The sequence below is a fragment of the Nycticebus coucang genome, chromosome 14 (assembly GCF_027406575.1).
Source record: "Nycticebus coucang isolate mNycCou1 chromosome 14, mNycCou1.pri, whole genome shotgun sequence".
Lineage (NCBI taxonomy): Eukaryota > Metazoa > Chordata > Mammalia > Primates > Lorisidae > Nycticebus > Nycticebus coucang.
In genome coordinates, this window is record NC_069793.1 from 20961036 (window position 1) to 20984896 (window position 23861).

At 48.8% G+C, this 23861-nt stretch overlaps 1 protein-coding gene across 6 annotated transcripts in view; it reads right to left on the reverse strand.

Moving 5' to 3' along the window:
* The window catches only part of TSPAN18 (tetraspanin 18), a 199108-nt gene that overhangs the window by 169717 nt on the left and 5530 nt on the right, over positions 1-23861 (reverse strand). Inside the window, exon 1 of one of the 6 annotated variants that reach the window (XM_053560376.1) lies at positions 3283-3345. The exons of the other annotated variants lie outside the window; for them this stretch is intronic. The gene's annotated coding sequence lies outside the window, so the exon portion shown is untranslated. Of the gene's footprint in view, positions 1-3282; positions 3346-23861 lie in introns of those variants that run through there. 6 annotated transcript variants of the gene reach the window in all.

The window sequence follows — 23861 nt, forward strand, 5'->3', positions numbered from 1 at the left end:
CAGGAAGGAGGGGTCAGAGTTACCTCTCGCTTCGGCCTTTGTTGATCCAAGTGGTGAAGAATTCAACAGTGTCACAAGGAAACTAGCGTTTTTGCAGTTGATTTGCCAACTGAGTACAATAGGCCAGCTGTGGACAGACCTGGGATAGGCTGGGGCACAGGGACAGCTGCTGAGGGACGTTCCACACTGCTCTGCAGTGAGGCAAGTTAGAAAACCCTATGATGGGGAAAGAGTCAGGATAACGGAATAGCACAACACCATTTGGACAGTTACCTATGAATGGGCTTGCATGATAACCAATCCCCCAAGACAGCCTGTTACTGGTCTGCAATGTGGGTAGGAGACAGAATAGAAGACGGGGAGCACGGGTATCAAAGGCCTACTCTGATTAAGAGATCACGATTTTCTATCCCACAGGCCTGGGTTTGCATCTCAGCTCTGCCTCTCGCCACTCATGTGACTTCGGGAAAGTTCTATGTCCCACTAAACCTCAAGATACTCACCTGCAAAGTGTGGATAATCATAGCCCTACCTCAAAGGCCGGAGCCAGGGATTAGATGATCTGCTAGGTTACAAGTGACCAGCACATCATAAGCACCTGATGAACAGAGGAAGCAGAAATCTTACAAAATATAAGCTGCTGTAACTTCCTGCAAAAAGGGTAATGGCCAAGCACTGCCCTGATTCCAAAGCCAGAAAGACACTAAAAGAACAACAAAAAAACCCATTACAGACCAATATACTATTGATACATACCATACGAACACAGATGCAAAAATCCCCCCAAATACCGGCAAGCCAAATTCAGTAGCATACTATATACCCCATAACCAAGTAGGACTTATTCCTTGGATGCAAGGATGGTAAAACATATAAAAATCAAGTTAACACACCACGTTACCAGAATGAAGGGGGAATAACCACATGATCATATCCATTGATGCAGGAAAAGCATCGGACAAAATTTAAAACCCTTTCATGGTAAAAAAAAATGTCAACAAACTAGGAATACAAGGAAACCACCTCAACATAATAAAAGTCGTACGTGACAACCCCACAGGACTCAATGGTGAAAGACTGAAGGCTTTTCTTCTAAGATCAGGAGCAAGACGAGGAAGCCCATTTCTGCCACTTCTGTTCACCATAGTACTGGAAGTTCCAGCCAGAATGACTTAACATTGGCTTTGGCAATGATTTCTTCAATATGACACCAAAGGCACAGGCAACAAAAGCAAAAAGTCGATAAACTGTGCTTCATGAAAATTTCACAATTTTGTGTGTCAAAGACAGTATGAGCAGAGCAAAAAGGCAATGCAAGGAACGGGAGAAAACACATGTATATGCAAATCGTGTATCTGATAAGGGATTAATATCCAGAATCTAGGGAGAGCTCAAACTCAACCCCCCAAAAATCCAATTTAAAAATGGGCAAAAGATATTAATAGACATTTCTCCAGAGAAAATATACAAATGGCGACTAAATAAGTGAAAAGATGCTCAACCTCACTGATCATTACGGAAATGCAAATCAAACTGCAGTGAGATGCCACTTTACACCTATTAGCTACTGGGGGGAGCTGCCAGCAATCTCTCCCCATCTGTCCCCTCCCCCTCCCTCATCCCCTCTCCTCTACCTCACTCTGGCTCTGTGCTCCCCACCCTACATCTCTTTTTGGCTCCTAGATGAAGCAACCACCCTTCTGTGTCCTGAGACTGCAAGGACTCTTGGCCCATGCCCCAAGAAGGGGCAGCATCCTCAGAGAGACCGCAGAGGCCAGCTCTGAAGGGGGGCTCAGCCTCAGGTGCCCTCTCCCAGCACTGTGCCAGGCCCCAGGAACCAGGCTGGGCCACTGCCAGCCGGATGCATTGTTTGTTGACAGATAAAAGCTCTGCAGTTTTAAGGCTGCAAAGCAAAGCCCGGCTTTGTTTTGCTTCATTTTAAATTAGCAATGTAGGGGGTCAGTGTGGGGGTGTGTGGAGGGAAAGCAGCCCAGGCAGCTCTGGATGCTCCTGCTCCATCCCCTACCCCTGCATCTCCACAACCCCCTGGGCAGCCCTTAATGAAGCTGCCAAGGTGATGAGCAGCCCAGTCTCCCCACCTGCACTTGGCTCACTGGGGGAGCATGGCACTTCCCACCGCTAGACCTGTCACTCTGCCCATCACTAAAGTCCCAGAATGAGTCCCCATCAGCTTGCTAATTGTGCCCCAGGGTCTCTGTGGGGCTACAGCACTTTCAGAAAGATTCGGATCTATTTCTGCGTAGGAGCAGAGACCACTCCCTGAGTGTAATTGGACACAGCACAGTGGGCTGTGGGCCCTGCCACAAGGGGCCCAGGGGCATGGGACTCCCAACTTGGTGGCTTGGGGAGGAAGGGAATGTACCAAGCCATAAATTAGCATGTGAAGCTGTTTATTCGCAGTGCAACTGCTGTTAATAATAGTCTCCCCTCACGCCTCCCAGCTGCTGGTCAGGAGCTTTTCTGCAGATGGCATGTGCTGGCCAGGGGCTCTGGGTGCCCCTCCGGTGTAGGGTCTACATTAGACAGGCATGACCACGCTGGCTGACTGAGCAGGAGGGAGAAGGTGGAGCCCTTGGGAGCCTGAAACCCCTTGCCATCAGCGCCGTCTTGCACCTGCTCCCCCTTTGTCCCATCTGAAGCACTTTCTCATCACCTGCAGGAGGGTTAGGACAAGGACCATCCACTGGACCTCACCGTACATTTGAACTTCATTCTTACTCCCCCCACACTGCAAGAGGGGGTTCACACTCTCCCTATCTCACAGAGGAGGGAAGTGGGCTGCAACATATCACTTGTTAGGTAACTACACATCATCAGTGAGTTGTGTATAAAGAAAGGGAAACAGAAAACAAATGACGCTATGGACAAAGTCTGCTAGGCCCAACTCACTTCCACAAGGAGGGAAACCCCCAGCAGACCTGCCAGGCAGAGGGGCCCAGAAGCTCTAAGGGTTTAACAGACTTCTCCCTGGAGGTGAAGCCTACATTGCCTGGACAAACACATAACTCTCCTACCAGGAGGCCAGTGTTCTCCTGCCCATTAGCAAAGGTAAGCACCGAGGCCTGATCAGGGAGGTTGAACATCCTGTCTACAGTCACAAAGCAAGCCCAAACAGAAAGACCAGAGTCAGGATTTTGTCTGCAGCCAAAGCTGCCCAAGCCCCAATGCCCATTGAGTCCAGCCTGCATTAGTTCAATGGTCCTCCCTAGGACATATCTGAGGCCTACATCACAGGCCATTGGGCTGTTGTGGGGAGAATACCTGGGCTTGGGAAGGCTGAAAGAACAGGTGGGACTCTGGCACATGGTTCCAGAAGAAAAGAGATAGTATTTGTGCTGCAGCTGGCTTTGGTACGAATTGTGTCTCACATTCCAGACCTTGAACTCCACGTGGGTCCAATGTGCAGTGTTCAACACACAGGAACACAAGTCCAAGGACATGCTGCCTCGGAGAGAAGCAGTATTAAAAAGCCACATGACAGTAATAGACATGTCACTAAACCGGCCGCCCTGCAGCTAGCAAGGAAGCTGAAAGCACTAAAAACTAGAATTGAGTGAACGGCCCAGCCTCACAGCGACCACAAGCTCTCCTGCAACTGGGGCTATTAATTCAGACTTTAAAACCCACAAGGTGGCGGTGGAATATGGGAAAACTGCACCCCAACTCTTTGTAATTCTTCTCAGTCAAGTCCATGTAAATATATTCTAATGCAAAAAAGGTCTGCAGGAGGCAAGACCACAGACCATTAGCATTTTGATGGGTTTTCCCAACACGTGGAACCAGAGAGCTTTAAAATTCATAGTGTGAGGAGATTAATCCTTCAAGACACACTCCTCTCTCCTTAGCTAGAATAAACCAAGAACTTTTTACCCATTTGAGACCTCAATTAGGAAAGAAAGTTAGGAAACCAGAGAGCTGGGTCAAGAGAGTCCTAGAGAGAAGAGACCCTCCAAACACAATTAAATGGCAGAATTGGCAGTCAGAGATGGGTGAAGAGGTGGGAAAAGGCATCGGGCTGCAAAGGGGAGCTTCTCTGACTCAGCAGTCCAGAAGAGGAGTCCCTGTCTGTCTGTCTCTAATAGCAGGGCACATCTTTTTATAACTGACATAGGCCAGTCCTCTTGAAATCCATGTTCACTCACTCAGCGAACACCTCTGAAATGAATCACTGTGTGACCACGTAAGAGATGCTTGGGTCAGAGAGATCAGGAAAATCAGTTCAGCTCAACAAATCCCTGACCTCGAGAAACTCAGCTCCAGTGAAGAAAGAGACAGGGAAATTGACAAACACAGCAAAATATGCTGGGGGGCAGTGTCCAAGTCCAGCAGGGATCTGGGGGTACCCACAAACGGCACCTTAGGCTAGCTGGGTTTAGGAGCAATCACACCCTTTGGAGGATTCCTGGTCCTTCCTCAAACATTTCTTTCCAAAATGAATGTGGATATTATGTGTAAAGGCTAAGGTGTACAGCGTCTTCTAACATGTGATCAGAAAGAATATACAGACACTGTTTAGAAAAATAATCCCCAAAGTGGAAAGACAGCAAGGAGAGGTCTGTCTCTTTTAACACCATTTTGGAGCATGGTTTAGTAAGCCCACCCACGGATAATTTAACTATTGAGAGGATTCTAGAGGAATGTAACTTTGCACAAAGTTAAATGTGAACTTGTAGATTTCTTGGCTGCTAAAAAGACAAGCCCCAAGGTAATGGTTTTATTGCCCTATAAGGTTATTAACCAGTTTGTATCCAAGCCAGCTGTCTCATTCCAGCATTCTTCCCCCAATGTCTCTATTACAACCCTCCTCTAATTCTCCCGACAACCAGCTTTACCATCCTACTGGCTCCCTCCCTAATTAAAGCAGTCCTTGATCTAGGTTCATTCTAGATTTATATGAGAGTCATGATTTTAATTTTGAAAACTATACTGATAACACATGCCCAATCATATATATATGTATATGTAGGCACACACACACAAATTACCAAAGGACAAAATTTCAACAATGGAGTTTCAAAGATCTAATTGGCTTTTGTTAGTGATTCATGAATTGGGCAGCATCCCGTCTACAAAACAGAAAGATACTCCATTGAGCTGAGCAGAGGATGTGGTCTGTATAGAAACTAAAAGGCTAAAGAAAGCAGAAACAAGAAACTGAAGGTGGATTGGTCATTGTAAAGTTACTTTCCTTGCTTGGGTTAAGCAGAGGGGACTTCCTTATCATGCCAGCTAAAACTGGCCCATTTGGGGATTTGGCTGTATATCTCTCCTGATTTCTCAGAAAGTCAGATCTTACAAATTAACAGCTCCAGTTTCAGTTTTGGTAAAGTGGAACCTTAGCACGTGTGACTCCATTTTGGATTAGTCTGATAGGGCCTAGTGCTGGAGCTCAGTACAAAAGAAGGAGCTCCCATAAATTTTTTTTTTTTTTTTTGAGACAGAGTCTCACTTTGTTGCCCTGGGTAGAGTGCTGTGACGTCACAGCTCACAGCAACCTCCAACTCTTGGGCTTAAGCGATTCTCTTGCCTCAGCCTCCCAAGTAGCTGGAATTACAGGCGCCCACCACAACGCCCAGCTATTTTTTGTTGCAGTTGCCACTGCTGTTTTAACTGGCCGGGGCCAGTTCGAACCTGCCACCCTCAGTATATGGGGCCGGCATCCTACCCACTGAGCCACAGGTGCCGCCCCATAAATTTTATTCAACAACACACACACACACACATACATGCACACTGCACAAAGAAAGAACTAAAGAGAAATGCAGGCAAAATGTGATCCTTAGGTAGCTGGGATGCGTATATGTATGACTTTTATAATCAGAAAAAGCAAGATAATAAATCTCCTGTTTTTTTTTTAAATTAAGACAGAATCTCACTCTGTTGCCCAGCTAGAATGTCATAGCATTACCCTAGCTCACAGCAACCTCAAACTCCTAGGCTCAAGCAATTCTCCTGCCTCAGCCTTCCAAGTAGCTGAGACTACAGGCACCTGAGACAATGCCAGCTAATTTTTCTACTTTTTGTAGGGATGGGGGTCTCACTTTGCTCAAGCTAGTTTCACACTCCTGGTTTCCAGTGATCCTCCCGTTTCAGCCTCCCAAAGTGCTAGGTTTACAGGTGTAAGCCACTGTGCCTGGTGGACATGGTTTCTTAAATGCATAAACAATCCCATTCCTTTCTAAGATTCTCCAAACTGAGATCTAAAGCAGGCTGCTTTCTTACTCCATTGGGCATTTTTCTAAGCACTTATGTAATGGATTATCACGTTAGGGCCTCATCCTTGCTGTGTGGGTAGGTACTGTCACTAACCCACTTCTACAGGTCAGGAAACGGAAGCACAGTTAGCCTGGAGTCACAGGTGCAGGGACGGCGCCTGCGGCTCAGTGGGTAGGACGCCTGACCCATATGCCGAGGGTGGCGGGTTCGAAACTGGCCCCGGCCAGCTAAAGAACAGCAGTAACAACGGCAACAAAAAACCAGGCGTTGTGGAGGGCACCTGTCGTCCCAGCTACTCGGGAGGCTGAGGCAAGAGAATCGCTGAAGCCCAAGACTTGGAGGTTGCTGTGAGCTGTGATGTCACGGTACGACTTTGTCTCAAAAAAAGGTAGAATCACAGGCGCAAGCAGTAAGACCCAGCATCATCCAAACCCCAGCCAGCTTGGCCCTGGAGCTGCCCGCCTGCCTCCCAAGTGGAAAGGAAGAAATAAACACGTCTGCTGGGCTGCCAGGGTCAGGCTCGGAGAAGACCGTGTTCTCCACCCACTCCCAGAACACGGAGCATGCAGGAAGCCGAGCACAAGCCTCACCAGCTTTGAATCGAATTCACGTGTTTCTCCTACACTCACAGGCGGGCACCAGGTCTTTATTCCCAAAGTTCCTACCACACGGGGACAGCCAGCCAAATGCCAGACAAACAGTAGGTGCTCTCTAGCTGCTCTGCTAGCAAGGCCTATTTGTGTGTTCTAAACGTCCGTCTCTAATTAGTAGTTCCCTCCACTTCTCTCTTTGCTCACACTGAAGAACTGGTTAGTTACCTAGATAATAAAGCAAAAGGGGGGCAGCCTGCCTTCAGCACAGAAATGGTTCAGTGTGTTGGAACTCGCCCCAGCCTAGGGACCCTAGAGGACAAAGGCTCTGTGTCCAAGTCTCTGTGTGACCTTGGCCGTGTCACATCACCTCGGCCGAATCCCAGATGTCTTGCAAGCTTTACTCCCTTTTGCTGCACCCCCTCCTTCCCCAGGGTGTTTTAGACACAGCAGGTGGCGCCCACCCCCAGGGGCCCCGCCTGAGGAGTCCACTGAAGCTCTCCATGCGGTAGGTCACTGCTGGCTAAATGGGCCTGGAAACCGAAACAGGTTTATAGGAAGGATGTCTTGTAGTCTGGGGCACCAAACTGGGGTGAGGGGCTGCAAAAGGGAGAATGTGGGGAGTGGGCAGTGATGCTTGATTAAAATAGGGTTCTGAGAGCCTCTACACACCTCTTCCTATGTGGATTCATCCTGGTCATGATTTTTATTCATTTATTTTGCCAAATGTATGCTCCCAGGTCTCCAAACACCTGCAGACTCAGGCAGGATTATTTGGATAAATGCTGTGTTTCAAAAGCTTCCAAATAAAAGGCCCCATATTCCTTGCTTTAACAATAAATATCCACCCAGTCTTTACCTGTGGCTGCAAGGAAAGGAGAGAGAATAACGTGGAAATGTCAGCTGCTAAGTAAGTGTCAATACTGAAAGACACATCTCTAGGTGATTAATTAAGATCAATGGCAAACACACACACACAGGAGAGACCTCCTATAAAAAAGAAAATGATACATACTACTAATGAAAATGATCCTAGAAGGCCTGCCTGCTTCATATTTCTGGGTGAGTTACTGCTTCTTTCTAGGTCTCAGTTTCATTAGCTGTCACCTACTGGCCTGTGATTTTCAAAATGGGTTCCTCCAGGGTTCCTCAGAAGATATCAAAATGAAGGCAGGGGAGGGAGTTGGGGAGAGTTGGGGAGAGTGGAACAGCCCCATTTTGAGCAATTTCACATCTGAAAGTTCCATGTGGAACTTTCTTTGAGTTCCAGGATTCAAGTAAAGTTGAATGCCCCTGGTCTAAATTATCCTGGATCCTTTTCTCTTTAGTTCTTGGAATGCTGAAGATGGCACCTTGGTTATGAAACCCCAAAGCATTTGGGTGATCCAATGGCTTTTATTTAAAGGCATTATGGCAACCCATGCACAATGGCACAGTGGCACTTGGGGATGAATTCCTCTAACTCCAGGCTGAGGCTTTCTAAGCTAGGCAGCTAGCTGCCATCCGCAGCAAGAGTGCCAAGGCAGATCATAAAGCCACGGTAGGAGCTGACGTGTACTCTTCACGGCAACCTATGGTTTCGATTTGCTCTCTACTTTGTGAATGGAGAATCTGAGCATCAAAGAAGTTGGGTAACCTGCCCAGGTCCACACAGCTCCTAATCCAGGTATTCAACTCCAATATCCTGACTCTTAATCACCATCTCAAGAATTTACAGCCCAAAGAAGAGAAAGGACTTGCCCAAAGTTCACAATGAATTTATAACTGAGCAAGATTAAAACTCAGACTCCCATCTTTTGATTCTGGGTCTTTCCACTCTACCTTGGTCCCACTGGGACACTCAAGACTGCATGATCAAAAGCTCAGCTCAAGAATCAGACCACCCAGGTGCAGACCCAGCTCTGCCAGATACACTGTGTGATCTTGGGCCAAGGGCTGGGCCTCCCCATGCTCCATCTCACCATTCATTCCTGAAGCAGGAATGAATCCACACTTAACCTGCAGGGATTCAACAGGGCAGTATGTACCACGTGGTATGCTTGGGATAAATTCTTGCTCTATTAGTCCCTGTAACTTGATGGGGAGGCGGGGGTGGGAGTGGGGAGGACACACCAGAATGAAGTGGATCCTTCTGGTGCATTTGGTGCAGGAAAACAGGCTCTTTGTTTTAACTTCGGCTACCCTCCCCCAACTAGCAGTGGCAACTTGACCACCGCCTTTGTTTCCCCAGTCACCTCCGCTTGGGGCCTCAAGGGAAGGAGGAGGAATGAAAGCAAGTGAGATGCTATAACATTGTGTCTTCTCTGGAGTCAAAAGAGAATCACCAGCTTGAACTTTCTATTTTCTCTTGACCTTGAATTAATTTCTAGCCTGAAATAAAATAATGTCTCATCAGTACCAGAAAAAGGCTAAAACATAACTCCAGGCTGGCACACAGTCTGCTTAATGAGATGGAATCCATTCATTGGCAGAGTCAAGGAATTTAAGTTGCAAAAAGCACCTTATCTCAGATCATCCGAGATACTATAGACTAGGAGGGTGATGCTCTCTCTAACTCAGGCGTCCTCAAACTTTTTAAACAGGGGGCCAGTTCACTGTCCCTCAGACGGTTGGAGGGCCAGACTATAGTTTAAACAAAAAAACTATGAACAAATTCCTATGCACACTGCACATATCTTATTTTGAAGTAAAAAACAAAATGGGAACAAATACAATTCACATGGCTTCATGTGGCCCACGGGCCGCAGTTTGAGGACGCCTGCTCTAATATACACTGGTGGTTTTGCCTCTGTTGAAAGCAAGGAAACCAAGGCCCAGAGAGGTTCAGAGACTTGGCCTACAACACAAAGCCATACAGCCTAGTGGGCGAAAAGAAATTAGAGTGAGACCTCATGACTCTGCTGGGAATGAGGGGGTTAGAGAGAGACAAGAGAGAAGTAGAGAAATTTGAGCATGAGAAGGACTCTGTGTGTGTGTGTGTGTGTGTGTGTGTAGTTGAGAAAGTGTAAGCCTACGAGGTAGAAGGAAAAATATCTGGGCCATTTGAAGTTTCACTGGCACTTCTGAGTGTGAGAAGATGAGTGTGAGTCAGTGTGAGGGCAGTGAGTGAGAATGAGTGTGCAAGAGGGATCTGAGCGAGAGAGAGGAAATCCCAGTGCTGGCAGGAAGTGGGGAGAAGAGAGAGAGGAGGAGAAAGACTTGGGCCATTTTCAAATTCCCACAGTTGAATAAATCAAAACAGATTGTTCTGAGACAAAGAGGCCATTTCAAACCACATCCTTTATACCAAAGTCAACCCAAATGCCCCCTCCCTTGGCACTGTCTCACAACCAATCATAATTGTAACAGTAACATTCCCCATCATATTTAGGATTCTTGAGCAGCAACCAGGCCCCAGACAAATGGGTTCCTCCTCCCAGCAGTCCTGAGAGGCTAAAGTGATCCAAACCCATTTTCCAGATAAGGCTACAGAGGCCTCATCCATCGTCCCACACCTCCCTGGGGTTAGGGCTGGGGTTGGGGTTAGGGATAGGGTTAGGATTAAGTTTAGGGATTTCTGGGATAAGACAGTCCATGGACAGCAAGTAGCCAAGCAGCAGGCTTCTCACTCAAGTGCTCTGTCCCTGAAAACCTGAGAATTGTCCCCTCGAGGTCACCGGCTCCTGCAGGCAGGATGGACAAAGAGACTCCGGGGAGCTGGCATGTCCCAGGTGCTGGCTGCACCACGGGCCAAGCAGATGCCAGCCTGTGGGCAGCGTGCAAGGGAGAAGCAGGCCTGGCATTGTGACCGGCAGAATTAGCTGCTGGAAACTGCCTCACATCCAGGGCCCTGAGAGGCCACTGGAACACAGGGCTGGGCCGGGGAGCAGAGCACTGCTAGGGTCCAGAATGAGTTTCTCACAGCCCACCTCGACATTACCAAAGAGCAGGCTGGGTCCAGGCACTGATCCCCCGGTGACACATCTCCGCTCCCAACATGCACAGGCAGGCAGGGTGGAAAGTGGGCACTTGCAGCTCTACTGGGCGCCCGTGCCCACCAGGCATGCTGTGCATTCTCCACTCAGAAGCTTGCGTTACCCCCTTGCTTTACAAATGGGTAAACTGAGGCTTGGAGGGACTGCATAACTCCCCCAAGACGCCAGGTTAGTATGTTTCCATAGAGTCAGGATTGAACCCCAGCATGACCAGATCTTTGCTTCTTTCTAGCTCACCCAGCTCATCTGCAAAGCCTTTCTCTCTGACAGGGATTGGTAGTCCCCTAGGGAAGCATTATGTCATGCGTCCCTGACTCAAATCCCAACAAGGACCCTGAAGCAAAACTGGAGAGAGGCAACACGGCCTCCCAAATTAGGCAGCAGGTCACCTCCAGGCCACTTTTGTCCAGGCTGCTAGACCATCCCATCTGTCAAGGAAAGCAGCAATGCAGAGTTACCCGTGTCATCTTCCACTTTCCAACTGGTTAGAAGCAGCTGTGATGTTTCCTGTTTCATTAACAGAATTCTTTACATTGAAGTATAACACATAAAGAAGAACGCACCCAGACCTGAAGTACATAGCTCGGTGAACATTCACAAGCCAAGCACACATATATAACCACTGGCCAGAAGGAGAAAGGAGGCAGACCAGCACCCAGAGGCCCCCGTGCCCATTCTAGGCACCCCCAACTCCTGCCCACACGTGATCACTATGGGGAATGGTACCATCATAAATTAACATCGCTGACTTTGTACCTTATGTAAATAGACTCATAGAAGTCACCCTTTTCCACCTTTGGCCTGTGCACGTCATACATTTTAGACACTGGCCAGACCACCTTCCTTCTGAGTTCACAGCGCCTCACAAACACACAGCACAGTGAGGCGGATTCTAATACCCTGCTGTATACTGATGAGCTCACTGAGGCCTCAACAGGCTGTCAATGGTGGTACTTAGTGCTTCTCCACCAGGAGAAAATCATATTAAAATCCCTTAAGCAGCGTCTTCAAAATGCACATGCCCAGCAGTCAGGTTACTAGCCAGATTTCCTGAGAAAGGAAAACACCCACACATGATTATTTTGAAAATCAGCCTAACAGAGAACCATCACCATAGGTGGCCCAGCAGCAAAGCTAGTGACGGAGCACTCAGGTTTCCAGTTCCTAGGCTCTACCCAGCACCCCAAGTTCCCCAAATATATTCTGTATGCTAGCCCTCTACCTTCCTCCAGCCATGACAGACATCAATAATTGATCTTGGCATTCCTTCCTGCTGAGCCTGAATAAAACAGTCCAACCCTCTAGCTGGGCTCAAAGCAGGCCTAACCAATCAATCAGAGCTGGCATTTGAGATGAAAAGTGCCTGCCACCCAGTACCACCACACCACGCTGCTCCTGCTACTCAGAAACTCCAGAAACCCTTGCTTCTTTTTTTTTTTTTTTTGTAGAGACAGAGTCTCACATTATGGCCCTCGGTAGAGTGCTATGGCGTCACACAGCTCACAGCAACCTCCAACTCCTGGGCCTAAGCGATTCTCCTGCCTCAGCCTCCTGAGTAGCTGGGACTACAGGCGCCCGCCACAACGCCCGGCTATTTTTTTGTTGCAGTTTGGCTGGGGCCGGGTTTGAACCCGCCACCCTCGGTATATGGGGCCGGCGCCCTGCTCACTGAGCCACAGGTGCCACCCAACCCTTGCTTCTTTCTTAAGCGGCTCAGCCTTCTTATACCCAGGATGGTTACCCAGAGAAGGAACCAAACCTAAGCCTGGCCCCATCCTACAGCTTATTTGATTCCCTTCCTCATACCAACTCTGTGAAACTAGGTATAAAGACAGTTCAACTCTGCTCTGGTATGTTTTTATTTGTGTTTTTGTTTTTGGAATTTTGCCCTGGATTTTATAGATGGCGAGCAGACCCAGAGGACTAGTGCCTTGCCTAGGGTCACACAGCTAGACTAATGGCAAAGCTGGGACTTGAATCCACACGCCCATTTCTTTCTCCCAACTTCACGGAGTTTCTTGAAACCAATTAGGAACCACTGGAAAGGCCAGAAACATGACGGTAACCTTATTCATCTCAAACCAATCACATCTGTTTCCCTTCTTCCCTGCTAAGCCGTAAACAGTGGAGACAGAGCCCAGGCTGGCTGCAGGCTGGGATCTCGGTGCAGACATGAAACTACAGTCTGGAGCAGACAATCTCACCCTGATCCCTGGGCTATAAGAAAGAGATTTTCCCTAATGCAACTGAGATTGGTGATCTGACATCGCTGAAATTGCCTTTTCCGAAGAGATACACACATAAACCAGGGAGGAGGCTCCACTGTGCAGGTGTTTCCAGCAACAGCCCAGGAGGCCCCTGTTGTCTTACCACTTTCTGTCTTTATTAACATTTGCAGAAAAACTCACAGTGCATTTTGCACAAATCAAAACCAAGCAATCTCATTTTCTCTCTTCAGCCAGGCCAGATGGCTCCTTCTTGCTCTTTTCCCCTCACTCATGCTAGAAATTTCTAAAAGTTCCCGAACATCCACAAATTAGCCTTTTCAAGGACATTTTTAGCAAAATGTGCCTGACACTGGCTACTGCAACCATGTTACAGCGGCCTTTCCTCCCTCAGTTATAGTCTTATCGTCATCTCCAAAGTCTTTTCATGGGCAGAGGAAGGTGCCCACCGTGTCCATCTGCCAGGGAAGCAGACAGGGCTTCACAACCCCAGAAATTGCAGAAAGGGCTGCAGTGTTGGAGAATCTTCCTGCTGTGTGCTCAGAGATGGCAAGACAGGTACAAAAGAAAAGGACCCAAGGGCAATTCAAAATGTGGGGAACTCCTAGCTCGGGGCACACATCTTCCTACGAGGCCTCAGATTTATAGGACTTGGCTGTTCCAGGGCAGCCCCCATCAGTCCTTTGTTCAGCATCCTACCTGCGCTGTGACTTCATCTTCCCACCGCCTGCACTGCTGTTACCTAGTTTCATACAGAGGGAAAGGAAGCACCATGACTGAGCCAGCCTGAGGTCACACAGACCAGAAAGGCACAGAGCCGGAATCCAGCCACCGTGTCCTGACCCCAGACCCCGGCTCTAACCACTGCATCCTACCCCTCCTTCCTGCTATTACCGTGGAATGGGCAGGAAGGGCTTGGCCTAATCCTGCTGCTGGTCACCCCAAAGACATTGTCACCCTCTGCCTTCAACATCACACCTATTTCTGACACAAGCTCCCGGCAAGGCCACAGGTGTAGGACCCAGCAGAACCCATACAATTGTGTGTGTGCACCCAGACATACATCAACAGTTCCTGAATTCCTTCTTGGGGGGAACGAGGCCACTTCTGTCAACAGCCCCCCTTAACCAACAGGAGAGACAGACACACAGATGTGACTCAGGAGGATGACCTGCCAGCTCCCACAGGAGGGCTTCGAAGAATAGTGCTTTCTAAAGAGCCTCCGTGGATCCGGGTGGGTCTCAGGAATCAGGAAGCATCAGGAGTGTGACAGCAGGCGCCACCCATTGAGGCTGAGTCTCTGCAGTTTCAAGACAGGGAGCTGCCCCTGGCAGGCTCCGGCCTGGCAGGCTCACTTATCTTCTCGGCAAGATCTCAGTCAGGCCTGTAAGAAAGGGTCTCTCTCAACAGAAGAGTGTATGGCAGGAAAGGACGGTGAGCCAGGTGCTGCAGGGGCCATCTTCTCTGTCCCTCTTGCCCTCTGAATGTTAGCTGTATCAAACCTGAATCAACCATGGAGAGCGCGGGGAGTTGTCCAAGTTAAGACCAACAGAGCAGAAACATTCTGTGTCCTCAGGTGGCCCCTGAAGGAGGGACAGAGGGGACCTGAGACCAGGAGGAAACTCGGACAAGAGGAGTGGGCAGGCGAGTCAGGGACCTGGGAGAGAATTTCTATGAAGAGTATGGCTCAGGGGCTTTCAAGACTGGAAAAGTCAATTGCGCACCATCTGGGTGGATCGTGATGTAACTACCCTCTGCGTCCACCACCTTGCAGCCTCTGATGTTCAGTAAAAGTCACACAATGGAAGGAAGGGAGAGGGAAGAGAGAAAAGGAGGAAGGAAGGAAGGAAGCCAGGCAGCCAGGCAGACTGGCTCTGCGCAGTACCAAGAATCCATTTCTGAACCCAACATACCTCCCAGGCATGTTAAATACAACAGCAAAGCCCAGACCTTGCTGTGGTTCAGACAAATCCTTCCAGTTTCTCATGTATCCTTCCACTCGCTAGGTAGTCTACCAAATTCTGTAGTCTCAGCAAGGTTTCCATTCTATAAAATGGGCATGTAAACCTCACTACAACCAATTGCTGGGTATCAAATGAGATATAACTTACATAGGTCCACACCAGGCACCGTGGCTTATGCCTGTAATCCCGGAACTTTGAGAGCCTGAGGTGGAAAGATAAATAGAGCCCAGGAATTCAAGACCAGCCTGAGCAACAAAACAAGGGCCCATCTCTACAAAAAAAAGAAAGAGAGAGGGGGCAGGGAGGGAATGGGAAAGGGAAGGAAAAAAAAGAGAAAGAAAAGTAAAGAAAGAAAAGAAAGGGCGGCGCCTGTGGCTCAGTGAGTAGGGCACTGGCCCCACATACTGAGGGTGGTGGGTTCGAGCCTGGCCCCAGCCAAACTGCAACAAAAAATAACCGGGCGTTGTGGCGGGTGCCTGTAGTCCCAGCTACTCGGGAGGCTGAGGCAAGAGAATCGCTTAAGCCCAAGAGTTGGAGGTTGCTGTGAGCTATGACGTCACAGCACTCTACTGAGGGCGACAGAGTAAGACTCTGTCTCAGAAAAGAAAAGAAAAGAAGAAAAGAAAAGATGGCCCCGGGTGGGGAGCATCTGTAGTCTCAACTACTCAGGAGCCTGAGGCAGCAGGATCCCTGGACCCCAGGAGTTTGAGGTTGCAGTAAGCTATGATGACACCACTGCACTGTACCCAGGTGACAGAGCAAGACCCTGTCTCAGAAAAAAAAAAAACAAGGAAGTGTATATGGGTCCAAGCATGTCATGGAAAAATTGATGTGTTTCTGGAGAGAAAAAGGAAGAGTAGAAAAAGGGAGGGGAGAGAGGGGCCAACATGGCAGGTTTTTCCCATGCCCACCACCAGGATAAGCACTTGATACCGGTTTTGCTGTCCCTTTTTTCCAGATGAGGAAACTGGATATATAGGATAAATAACTTGCCAAGGGTCTTACAACTGGCAAGGGGCAGGTACCGGATTTGAACCCACATCAGTGGGACTCAGACGCTGGCAGTCTCCTCACTGGCTAGGAGACCCCCCCATTCAAATGCCGTAAGGACTCTACAGCCGCCCTGAGAACTCCTCCTTCCAGCAGGATGCTTCATTTTAATCCCATACATTTCTCACGACCAGACATGCATGAACTTACTTTATATATTATCATTAGTATTATTATATTTCCAAACAGATTCTATCAGTGAGGTCATTTTTCTTTACACACACACACATACAGATGCTCTTCTCAAACAGGTTTGAATAGACCTTTGTGAGGAGTTGGACTAAGGAGAAACAAAAATTGCTCATTATTTAAATCCAATTACATAGCAACCACTTTTGAAAAAGAATATTTTTATTTGAGCTCATTGTGCATCAAATCATCAGACACTTTCTTTCATCAACTACTTTGAGCAGGAAAAATTACCAAATGAAAGGGAGGAAATGTTATGCGCATCAACCCAGCCATCGAAAATAATGCCTATGAATTGTCCTCTTTTGTTCTTAATTTATTTAAACAACATCCCCACTTCCATCAACAATCACACCCCAGCTTCCTGAGGCTTTCTTCAGGGGATGCAAGCTCAAGCTCCGCGGTCTTGTTCCCTGTCCAAGAGACTCTCGGGGAGACGGAAGTGCTCTGGCGTCCCGCTCCCCCGATATATATCAGAAGTCCATGGGGGACACGATGGTTTGGTAAAACCAAACCAGGATGGGCTCTGGACTCAGGTTCTCTGGACTCCCAATCCAGTGCTCCCCACAGCACTTCAGCTGACAAACAGCAGAGGACAACAGCTCACGGGCTAGGTCAAGGCTTCGGTCCAGCTCCCCTTAATTCCTTGACAATGCCACATTTCCAAGCCTTGGAGCTGGTCCCTAGTGTCCCCAAGGGTCTCTAGGTCTCAGAGAAAGGAAAGAAGGAAGACCCCTGAGAAGCTCCCACCTTCAGCCCAGCCCCAGCCCCTCAGCAACTCGGGTGACCTCCCCTGGCTGGCCCTGCCCTCTCACAGGACAAGCAGGCAGCAGCCTCCAAGCCACTGTTTGCCTTGGCTCTGCAGCCTGCTTTCCCAGCAAGAAGCCTGTGGAAAGGAAAATAAAACAACAACAAAAAGCCTTTCATCTGCCCACCGCAGCCCTCATCACCCACTGGGGGGAGGTGGAGATGCCCTGTATCTTGAACCTTGGGTCTCCCCCTTACAGGTCCTCTCCAAAGGCCCCCAGGCTCTTACCCTAACCCCATCTGGCCCAGGCCTCTGGGTTCTAAGAGACAGAAAGGCTAAGTTGATGTTTGTGGGACCAAGCGGGGATGAGCAGGAAGCAAGAAGAGGCTGGGGAAGGCCAGGCAGCCATGAGACAGAGCAGATGGCTGCTGACCAGGGCAGCACCCACAATAGGTGTCTCCACAGACTGTCTGCTCTGTGGGCAACAGGAGTTCAGTCCACCAGCAGGAATGAACACATCACAGCATCACAGCTGTCTATCCCGGGAACGCTGGGCACCCATCACAAAGGGAAGTTGTCCCCCATACCGCAACGGTCCACCCAGGAGAACTGCCCCTGCTTCGGGGGACAGCTCTCTTCCCTCAGATACTCTGACCATCAAGCAGCCCCTTCAGTCTCCTGGCCGGCAGGCAAATTGGAAGTACCCAGAAGCTGATACAGCTGGGACCCTCAACCCATGGGACCGAGATTGACCGACAGACACCCAAATCCTTGCTCAGGATCTGCTACTGGAGACACAACTAAAACTAGGCAGAAGTAAACGTGCTAATACAGACCGAGTAAACCACTCGGACAGCAGGGACCAAATGCCCGGAATCCACCCTGGGCCATGTGTACACAGAACAGGGAAAAATAAATAAATAAAACTGCTTTTCAAGAAAGAAAAGGAGGCTGGGTGCCGTAGCTTAGTGAGTAGGGTGCTGGCCACATACACCAAGGCTGGCAGGTTCGAGGCTGGCCCTGGCCTGCTAAACAACAACGACAATTGCAACCAAAAAATAGCCAGGCGTTGTGGCAGGCGCCTATAGTCCCAGCTACTCGGGAGGCTGAGGCAAGAGAATCGCTTAAGGGTTTGAGGTTTCTGTGAGCTGTGATGCCACGGCACTCTACTGAGGTGACATAGTGAGACTCTGTCTCAAAAAAAGAAAGAAAGAAAAGGGACAAATGAATGAATGCAAAATGCAGAGCCATATGTATGGGATGCCACCAACAGAAGGGTGATGTACACATAGAAGGGTCTACTAAGAGCATCTGGTGACACCTGTTGCCTCTGAACAAAGAGACTGGTTTAGGATGGAGAGTTACCTTCCACCAAATGTGCCCTTGTTCTATTTCCATGTTCTCTCTCTTGCTTCATTTTTTTCTTCCAAATCTTTCATGAGTAAAACATAATTATTTTCAAAAAGCTGATAACTCCAGGAAACACACCATCTGGTGATGGAGCATGCACTCCCACTTCAGACTACCTAGATTTGCGTTTCTCCACCTCTGTTTACCAGCTGTGTGACCTTGGGCAAGTGACTTAACCTCTCTGTGCTGTAGTTTCCTCAAGTATATAACGACGATTATAAGAGAACTGAATGACAAAGTGTTATGGCCTGAATTATGTCCCCCAAATTCACATGTTTAACCCCTCACCCCCTGTACTTCATAATGTAACTGTATTTGGAAAGCTGGCCTTTGAGGCCAGCTCTTCAGCCTTGAATGAAGACCTTCTAAACCCAGCTGGCCTTTGAGCTCTCGTTAAAGAAAGGCTTCTAAGGTGGGACTAATCTGATAAGCCAAAAGAGAGACCTCAGAAGGAACCAATAGAGTCAGCCCCTGGATCAAGGACTTCAGGCCTCCAAAACTGGAAGAAAATGATTTGACAAGAATTAATTTATGGAATCCTCACAACTCAAAAAATTAGTCCAGTTTTACGGACTCAAACCAGGTGGGCTCCAGCACCCTACTGTCAGCCATTCTACTGGTTGATGAGATCAGACTTGTAAGTACCTGGCACCCTGCAAGTGATCAATACATGTGAAGCTGTGATCATTACCCAAGACAACCCGGAAAAGACTGGTTTGCAGAGAGAAAGCAAAAGAATTTCTCAGGTACCTTGAGAGTACGGGTACCTGGATCAGTGCCAGGCACTTGAGATACAGAACGATCAGACAGACATCAGTCCTGCCTTCTGAGGCTTCCACGAGAGTCGGTGAAATGGTTGTTTAAAATATTAAACAAAGAAGTCAACAATCACCTGGCGGTGACGAAACATTATTAAGGAGAGGACTTGGAACTCTGTGGAGAGACTGCAGCTGCAGATGGGGAATTTGGCCCATTCAGGAGTCAAGGAGGACTTCCCCAAGGAGGTGATGCAGGGGCTGGAATCCAAAAGATGAGGAGGAGTCAGGTAACCAAAGAGGGAGGTAAAAGCGATGGTGGGGGGAGGGGGGCATGAAGGAAGAAAAGGAAACAGGGCAGCAGGAGGTGGAGAGATAGGAGTCACACTTGGACGGGAGGACACAGGGGTCACATGAAGGCCTTTTGAACACAACAGAGAATCATGGAAGGGTTTTAAGCAAGGCAGCTCACATGATCACATTACACAACAGATGTTTTCCCTAGTAGAGTGTGTAAGTTGAACTTCTGTAAATCAAATTTATTGTTAAGGCAGAAGGAAATAACGGGAATCTTAATTTGTCCATAAATTGAATGAAGACCTTCTAAACCCAGCTGGCATTTTCTTAGGTCTGGGCTCCCTGAAATGAGGTGCATCTGCTGGGCGATCACACTGGAGAAGGACTGACCTGTCTTTGGTGTGCTGGAAATGTCAGGGAGAGCCTCTGATCTCCTGTCCCAGGAGAAGCCCCACATTCTGAATGTGATTTCCCCCTCCCCCCGCCCCCCACCCCTGGTCTACCACATCCTGCTTCCTGGGGTGACCTCAATGTTCCATGCCCGCTTCCTCAGCTTCCCCTCATCCACCACGCCTCAGCTTGTACTTCATGTCCATGAAGAGGCTTTCTCTGTCCCCAACACCATGGACATTTCCATAGCACCCTATAGCTCCCTTGGGCTTTGTTGCCATGGTAGCCCAAGTGGCCCTACATAAGAGGGGCTCACAGGTAGAAGCCTTGGTGTATAAGGAGGAAGGATGGGACCCCAAACTAAGAATGCTTTCATTCATTCATTCACTTGAGTGATCAACATGTAGAAACTGAGCATCTGTTCAGCCCCAGGCACTGAGCACCACCCTGCAGGTTCCATGGGGAACAAAACAGAAACATTTCTCCCTTCACTTTCTAGAGAGAAACAGATGATAAATAAAACATACAAAGTAATTCTAATATTCATCAAATGCTTTTGATGTACCACATTCCATCCTAAAAGGCGCATTTATACATTTTAACCAAATCCTATGAGCTAAAACGGCAGCACAGAGAATTTAAGTGATCTCTCAAGGATCAAACAAAGGTCATGGTAGGAGGCTGAACAGGGATTTGAACCTAGGCTGTTGTGTACAGAAACTGCATTCCTAACCCTCCACAGCAGGCTGCCTTCCTGCTCCCCACAGACACCCAGATGCTGCCCTGGGGAGAGAAACCCAGCTTGCAAAAGTCACTCTGACTTCTGGTGCTAAAGATAAACCCAGGATAAGTATCAGCAAGAACAATTCATCTCGAAGACACTCTTAACTCGAGAGTAGATGGGGCTGGCAGGCAACTCCAGAAAAACAGTGGAAAGAATGCAAGTTGTTCCTTTCATTCAGTCATTTCACACAATTACTACTAGAAAGTCTTCTACCTCCATCGGGCTATAATTCATATATGTTGATGTTGCACTTCATATGTGTTGACGTTTCCTGAGCTCCGGCTAAATACCCAGCACCTTCAAGGCTTGCTGGGAGGGAGTAAAATGGATAATACCCTGACAAGTGCTTAGCTGCCAGAAAAGTGTGTTTTAATAAAGATACTTACCTCCTTTTATGCTTATAACTAGAATATGAGGTAGGTGTGTGTGTGTAAAACCCCATTGTACTGTTAAGAAATGGCTAGAGGGTAATTTACTAATCACTTACTAGTTGCATAGTTGTATGGACTTGGGTAAATTATTCTTTGCATTGATTTCCCTGGTTGTAAAACAGGGCAATCATACTACCCATCTACCATGGGTTAAACTGTATACCCCAAAAAGATATGTGGACACCTAACCCCTGGTACACACGAATGTGACATTTGGAACTAGAGTCTTTGCAGCTAAAATTGAGTTAAGATGAGGCCATTAAGGTGGGCCCTAGCCTAACATGACCGGTGTCCTTATAAGAAGGGGAGAGACAGACATATGGGGAGAATGGCAGGTGACTCAGAGGAAGGAGAGACTGGAACGAGGCGTTTACAAGGAACACTGAGGATTGCCAGTAACTACAGAAGCTAGGAAGAAGCAAGGGAGGGTCCTCCCTGCAGCTCTCAGAAAGAACAGACTCTTACCCTGCACAAGGATGAGAATAAACTGCTCTTCTGTTAAGCCACTCAGAATCACCAGCGTGTGGTTCTGAGTCACAGCGGCCCTGGGAAACGCACATGCTGCCTCACAGCACTATGGAGCTATCCCCAAACCGCTGCCCTGGCCCTGCAGAATCTGAGGTCCAGGGACAGGAGTGAGTGGAGTATGCTCGAGGGGCCCCAAGGTGCCTGAGTTACAGCACAACTGTCCTGTGTGCCTACCCATGCTTCTCAGAAAAGTCCAGAGCCGGCATGTCTCTAGTTTTGGATAAAGACCACTCTCTCAGTCCCCCAGGGACAAGTATCCACTGCACCCAGGTGGGGAGTAGACCATCTCAGAACTCTGTCAGGTGGAGTATCCTCTTCCTAGCTGTAGGCCCCTGAACTCCCTGTTCCAGCCTGCCCAGCACACCCAGCCCTGCCCCGCAGGTCCATTGAGGGGGATGTTTCTGCTTCCTCACTCCCCCAGGGGCTAACAACCCTAGCTGCTGACGGAGGAGCTCACTGGGCCTGCTCTGCTGGAGGGAGCCCTAAATGTCAGGCACCAGGTGGCCCAGCACACTTGGCCTGCCACATAGCGCGGGCAATCTGTCCCTGCAGCAGGAGAGGCAGCGACACAGGGTGGGGTGGGTGGAAAGCTCTCTCAGCAACAGCCCCAAGCACTGCGCCCCCAGTGCTGGTTAGACATGAAAGATCGGCCTAAACCCACAGGCCAGGGGGAGCCAGACTCTCCGTCCAAGAGCTGGGAGTGTGGGCACATGTGTTGGGCCCACTTCCTGCTCTCCCCAGGTGCTGCTTCCCTGCAAAAGCAGGTAGCTCTTCACCTTGCTTGTTCAACGGGAGAGGAGAGGTACCAACTCAGTGACACCTACTATGCGTTGGGCACTTGATGAGGCAAGCTCTGAGGAATAATGAGGGCTAAGTAGAGCAGTCAGGATTTGAACCTAGGTCTAGCCAGAAAAACAAGCCTGGAAGGCCTCATCAGGCCATCGGAGTCTGTTTCTGTTGCTAAAAGGAATAACCAAGTTTGGGTAGTTTATAAAGAAAAGAGGGGTATCTGACTCATGGTTCTGCTAATAAGAACCATGGTGAGGGCCTCAGGCTGCTTCCACTCACGCTAAGGTGAAGGAGAGCTAGGGTGTGCAGAGAGGATGGCATCCCCCCACTGGGCCAGCCAGGACCCAGGCTCTTCCCAGCAGACCCCACCCCCAACCCTGGGGATCAGATTTCAACAGGAGACTTGGAGGGTAGAACAAGTCAAGCTATAGCAGGCCCCTCTCCTTCCCTGACGAATCCCACGAAGAGACCAAAGGCTGGCATGGGGCCACGTAGGTGGGACCGGATCACAGATAAGCCCAGGTGAGCTTTGGAGGACACCTTAAATCTGAATGCACTGTATTCCCAAACCAGTGTATGTGCCTCCCACCCCAGGGCTCTCACTGTGAACAACTAAAGCAATGGCCGGCTCACCTCCCGCCCTGGCCCTTATCTCTCAGCTCCCAGATAGTTCCCACAGCCTCCCTTCCAATCCCTCACCCTTGCCACAGACACACATAAGTCGAATACAGAAGTTCCACACCAAGGGTCCTCAAACTACGGCCCGCGGGCCACATGAGGCAGTGTGATTGTATTTGTTCCCGTTTTGTTTTTTTACTTCAAAATAAGGTATGTGCAGTGTGTGTGGGAATTTGTCATAGTTTTTTTTTTTTTTTTAAACTATAGTCCGGCCCTCCAGCGGTCTGAGGAACAGCAAACTGGCCCCCTGTTTAAAAAGTTTAAGGACCCCTGCTCCACACCATTAGGAATGGGGTTTGGAGACAGGAGCAGAAGAAGGCTCTGCACGGATCCTGGGAGAAGTTCTAGAAAAAAAAGGTGTCAGAGCAATAAACTTCAGTGAGCCAGAGGAGGCCATGGGAGCCCTGGGCTGAAGGCCCTTGCTCTGCACTCACTTGTCAGAGAAGCTGACCAGTGAGTGGACAGCATGGACCTCCAGTGTACTGTAGGCACCATATGATCTGTCCAGAAACCATTTCCACATCTGCCATCTGTATAAAAAGCAATGTGCATCAGGATTAGGGAAAGGAAACTTCCATGTGCCAGGGACTGACAACACACCAGGTCTGGGTCAACAACTTTCAATGCCCCATCTCCATTAGCCCTCAAAGTCCTCTCTGAGGGCAAATGTGAAAGCTGACAGCTGGGGCTCAGCAAATATCCACGTGCTTCCTTCCATTCTCAGCTGCCCTTGTGGCTGCTCTGGGGCCAGGTGGCAGTTCTGAATAAGGTACTGGAGCTGAAGTGACCTGTGTCACCTACTGGCTGAAGCGGGTGAGTGTC